Raw genomic sequence first — 6,441 nt, forward strand, 5'->3', positions numbered from 1 at the left:
ATATATATATATATATATATATATACACGTGAAAATAGATATATTTTTGAAAGAAAAAATCGCTATTTTGAAGCATCATGAAAGGAGCTATTTTAATTTTTAAAGACTATGCAACGTCTGAACTTTATAATAAGGGTTTGTAGAAAATATTGAGTGTGAAGTTAAGGAATATTAACCGGTCGAGCTGAGTCAAGACGAACAGCTGCTCGATTCACTAGATGAGTTGGCTTGTGCTCGTTTTGGGATGAATCTCATGATTTATGTTTTTTTTTTCTTTTACTTTTTTGTCTTATTTAGTTTTATATGTAGGAAAAAAATAATTACAAATTCAAATTTAAGTAGCTAAAGGGTTATAGGTATTTAGTTTTGGGTAATTAGCACCAAATGTTCCAACCTTTCAATGTTATTGTGTAAAACGTTCTTATCTTTCATTTTTTGACATTTTTACCCCTACTTTTCACTTTTCATTGCGCAAAATGTCATTTTCATCAATTTTTCAATAAAATGACGATCTTAACCTCATATTCAAATTAAAAAAAAAAAAAAAAGATGAATAACCAACTACAACCATGATCCTCAAGTTTTTAAAAAATTAGAAAGAAAACATAAATTCCCCTCCACCTCCACCACTTTCACAACCTACCAAACTACCACCTGTAGATCCACATAGCATCACCTTTCGACCACCATACCCACCAGGCTCCACCACCACCAACTTCACCTCACTCCCCCACCGTCCTCCCACACACAGCTTTGAAAGATTGGAACACTTAAGACCCATCAATTTTGGTTAGAAAGCTCTCGCTGTGCATCTGCCCATGTAGAGTTTTGGACCAGAAATTGAAACGATTGAGGGGATAATTTGTTCAATTAGATTCATATCCATTGTCCGTTGGGTTTGTTGATGGTTCGATTGATGTCAATTTGGGAATTTAGTGTTATGGGATGCATGCAATTGAAGGAGAAGAGTTTGAAAAAATAGATGTCGTCGATGTCGAATGTTCTAGAATTACAACAAAATGATTTGAGGCAATTTTGATTGATGTGTATAGGTTCTTCGAGGCAAGGGAAAACCGTTGGTGGTGGTGCGCAATCGTGGGCGACATCGAAAGTGGAATTGCCGTGAAGGATTATATATGACAGTTTGATATTTTGAGCTATAAATGTGATTGTTTTGGACAGATTGATGACCAATACTGTGGAGGAGGATGTGTGACACAACCCGTCTTGAATCACCTTAATGGATTCAACATGTGTCATGCACCGATGGTAGATACCAGGTAAATATCGAACCCACCACCAAGGCAACTTGACTTGCTTGACAGAAGAATATTTTTAACAAAATTTTGACAGAGTTCCCCTTGAAATATGAACTAAAACCACTGAACAACAACTAATTTTCCTCAAATCAATACCTATAATATAAATAGGGTACGACAGTCCTTCAAAATACAAACTATTCAAATAAAATGTCGGCAAATCAACATTTTTTTTCTTAGCAACCAACATTTCTCAAATATACTAAAGACGCCAAATATGCAGTGAACCCATGATAACCTTTTCTGACATAAACTACATATAACACAAAGAAACATGTACTACATAGTCTGGTAAAGTAGGCCATACAACCTATGATGCGTGACTCAATATGGCAAAACAACAAGCTCCAAAGCTGCTCAATTCAGCTGCTATTTGATAAGGAAAAATGTGAAAAGACATATGAGCTTATAGCTCAGTGAGTGGATAATTTGCGAATAAATATACTTTTTCCATTTCTACATATCTTCTGAAAATTCTAGCTTAATTAAATTTTTGAAAAATTTCGAAGTCTGGTAACAATTTTAAAAACCAAAACATGATTGTATCATACAATTCTTTGTTCCTAATTCTAGATAAGTAGATGTAAAGTTAACGAATAATCTGATATTCATGAAAATCTATGAAATATTGCTACTGGTCAATACTATAAGCTGAAAGCTTTATTCTGAAAACTGAATTAACTGAATTCCATAATCTGAAATCTGAGAACTGAATAAATACTGAAAAATCACACCATGAACAGTACCCAATGAATAGCCTTACTCATGTACAGAGTAATCTCGATGTACAAGGCAAAGCCATTCAAATCTGATAATCTGGTCATACGTACGCAGAGCTGCCCCAAAAGCTAATCACCCTAGTACATGGCCCAAAGCCTATATGTGTACAAGAGTAGGTCCCAAAGACCTCTGATAATCTGGTCATACACTATGGAAACACATTCACGATAGTGTAGAGTGGGTAAAATCACTATAATCAGTCATACACTGTGGAAGCACATTCACATCAGTGCAAATCGGGGTAAAATCACCTGAGTACTTTCTGTTGATTTTTAGAAATAACTTAACTATACTGAAACATGTAATAAGAATATAATATGCTACTAAAATAATTTAACTAAACCGAATTTAACTTTAAAAGCAATTGATAATAAAATCCATTTTATTCTGAAAATCATGCTATGAAGTCAACTTTATAAAATAAATAACTTTTAAAATTTAAAGAAGATTTACTTCTGAAAAATAAGTTTTATATCCACTCACAAAGTTATAGTCGTTCATGGTTTCGATATTCTCGTCGCCTCATCACTTTCAAATTCCGAGTATGATATCATGTTCTCGCTATAATAAATCATATTCCTTCACAAGTGTTCCTCGAGTATTTTCCTATCATTGGAAATAATAATTTACCAGTGAAAAACTTCACATATTTTATTTTCAATCTCATAATCCCATTTAGAATGAACAACATATACTTCTTTATATAAATTATTTTAACACCAAAACGTCAAATATTTAACACTTAATTTGGTTCCAATACTAAAAATCCACCAAAATTAGATGATTGACAAAACTAGCACTATAATTCCAGCATATGGAAAACTGGCACCAATTTCTGAATATTGAAATTTGTCACCAAAAACATTGACAAAAATAACACCTTTCTGGGCAGACTTTCAAAACTAGCACTCGTTTTGCAAAATCTCAAAAATTGCTAAAAAAAAATGGAGAATTTCAACCTCAAATCCTTAATTTAAGTTTTTAGCATCACATAATTCCAAGAATTTCAAATAATATGCCTTTATATCACAAACCCATTTCCAAAGTTTCCATTTTCTTCAACACTAATTTCCAAGCACATATTTCTTTGACATATACTTATTTTAATCATCAAATACATATCAATAACACATATTTCTTGCTAGACTTTGAATTAAAGCAAGTTTTCCATAACTCTTAAAAATTTAATTCAATAAATTTATACTTACCATTCTAAACCAAATGAGAAATTGAAGAATTTGAGAACCCTAACTTGAAAATTCTTCTCCTCCTCCTCCTCCTGGTCTCTCTTGACTCTTCTCTCTCTCTTTCCCCAAAATATATGAGAAAATACATAAAATAAATGCTATTTAATGGGTAAATATTAAATAATTGCAAGGCAAGTCCACCATCTTCAAACAATATTACATTTAGTCATTTCTTTTCCCATAATAGAAACTAAATCCTTGGATTCCTTTATTATATCTTTCCTAACCTTCAATTACTCGAAATTTCAATTTAAGTCCCATAAAAGTTATTTGTTCATCTTAAGTCCTTAATGACTTTGACCAAATATTTTTACTTGACTTTGACTAAAAAAAAGAGGGGTGTGACAATGTGGGGGAGAGTTAGGCGAGGTTGGTGGTGGTGAAGTCCAACAGGTGTTGTGGCCGGAATGTGGTGCTATGCGGATCTATAGGTGGCTTGGTGGGGCTGTGAAAGTGGTGATAGTGGAGAATTTAGAACTTATCTATAATGTTTTGAAAAATTTAAGACTATGTTGCAATTAGCTATTTATTTTTCTTTTCTTTCCTTTTATTTTATTTGAATAGGAGGGTAAAATTGTGATTTTATTGAAAAAAAATGGATAAAAATGACATTTTACACAATGAAATGTGAAAGGTATGGATTAAAATGCCAAAAAAATGAAAGGTGTGGATATTTTGTACAATAATATTGAAAGATATGAATCTTTTGTGCTAATTTTCCATTTAGTTTTATATGTAGAAAAAAAATTACAAATTCAAATTTAGCTGGCTAAAGGGTCATAGGTCCGTGATATATGATTTGATGGCATCTTAATTGACAAGTGTAATCAAATTAGTTGCAAAAGCAGCCACCTAGTACATAGTTGGCTGCTTTTCACCACTTATGGCAAGCCATTTTATGGAAAAAGCTACGGGTTGAGATTTTAGCTTTGGTAGTGTTTTGTTTATTTATTTATTTTAAACTTTCAATGAGAATTTGTCAAGTGTCTATTTATTTAAAAATTTGCCATTAAATTTATTCTTGTAGCAAGACTGCCATTTTATGGCCTCACAAGATTGCAAGTAGGGATTTTTGGTTTTGATGTGAGACGAGCTGTAAACGGGCTCACCCCAATTCCCATAACCTGTGAAGTTTAAAACTTGCAATCCATAATCAAGAAACTAACAAGAAGAAGATTCGTTCACAAATGTCTCCACCACTGAAATAGTTAATTATTTGAACGGTTATTGAATTTTGACAAATGTTATTGCTTAGTAATTGAATTTAAAAATGTATCTTAATGATTACTGAACTTTGCCCAGAGTTACTACATCATAACTGAACTTAAAAATGTATTTCAATGATCATTGAAACCTTAAGGATAAAATATATTATAGGGATGAAACCTATAGTTTTCAGGTCTTGCACAACCGATACCCAATAGGCATTAATTGAAAGAAAACAGAACTAAGTTATGCGCCGTGTTATCAACCTGTCAATCAAGTGGGAAATCTTTCAGGTTCAACAAAAGATGTCGACTAGAATTTAAAAATATATTTCAATGGTCACTGAATTATGTCAAGTGCTACTACTTAATAACTGAACTTAGAAATGTATCTCTGTGGTCACTGAATTATGCACCATGTTACACATCTATCACTCAAGTCGAAGCCATTCGTTGAACCTAGTAGATTTTTTCACTTGAGTAATGGACATGTAACACGATGCCTAGTTTAATTATCATTGAGATACATTTTTAAATTTAATTATAAAGTAGTAACACTTGACAAAATTCAATTATTATTAATATTAGGGGTGGACGCGGACATTTTGAGTTGAGGGGCACAATCAAACTCTCTACAAATCAAATACTTTGTTCTTGATCATTGAATATTTCATACTTGACGCGAGAAAATACAAATTTACATTCAAAAAATATTTTTTCATTAATATCTTGCTCATCACTTTCATTCATTTGTTTCGAATAGTCATTTTATTAATATTTTGCTCATCACAAGAAAATGCATATTTGCGTTTAAAAAATTTATAGTGCATTTGATACAAACAATCAATTCAAATAGTTGAAAGAAAAAATATATAAGCAATATTCAATACTAATAATCAATCAAATAAACACAATTCATTAAATATAAGTTAAATTTGATATAATCGGTTCATACCCATTTTATATATATAAATCGGATATGAGAAAATGCATATTTAAGTTCTAATTAATTGAAAAATAAAAATTTGTAGTAGATGTGATAATTTGTAGAGAAATCAAAAACAAGTTTTAAAAAATTAGAACAGTTAAAGTTTTAGTTAGAAGCACGAGGTAGAGGGTACGGTACAACAAGAGAAAAGAGAAAAAAAAATAAAATTTATTGTGATTTTACCCCAATTTGGTGGGGATTCAAATCAGATTTTTAATAAATTTTGATAAAGTTAAAAAGTTAAGAATTTCATGAAATATGTTATTAAAGTTAATTGTTAACTTTTATTTAGATTAAAATTTAAGTCTCAACTGATACTAAAAAAAAAAACAAAAAAAAACAAAAACCCAAGAGTTGGGGAGTCAAGTGACCCTAGGACCCCCTCGGGTCCATTAGTGATTAAAATACATTTTTAAATCCAGCTATTAAGTAGTAACACTTGACAAAGTTAAATGATCATTCAAATAATTAATCCCCTAAACTGTTTCATATTCTAATAAAATAAGTATTTTGTAGAAAAGATAATAGTATTTGCTCCATTTTTAATCTTCATCTTTCTTTTTTTATAATATTAAAAATTTTCATACGAGCTCCAAAGTTGCTTGAGCCTCTGTTAGGCAATTTGTTGTCAAACGATCGCTCGGTCAATGATGTAACCTCGATTTTATATTATCTATCGGCCTTGGCCATATGATTGAACTTATGTCGACACTACCATCGAGACAACCCAATCCACTTTTCTACGGGCCATTAGAAGCAATCTATTTTAATAATGTTGCTTGTGGCCTGTCCCATTTGCTTGGATAGCTACAATATTCATTTGGAGCCCAATACATTTTGCGTTCAGCCTCTTTTGGATCACTAAATTAACCTACCCTAACTTATCATATATGGTCACTCCT

The sequence above is a fragment of the Olea europaea genome, chromosome 11, assembly GCF_002742605.1.
Source record: "Olea europaea var. sylvestris chromosome 11, O_europaea_v1, whole genome shotgun sequence".
NCBI classification, from domain to species: domain Eukaryota; kingdom Viridiplantae; phylum Streptophyta; class Magnoliopsida; order Lamiales; family Oleaceae; genus Olea; species Olea europaea.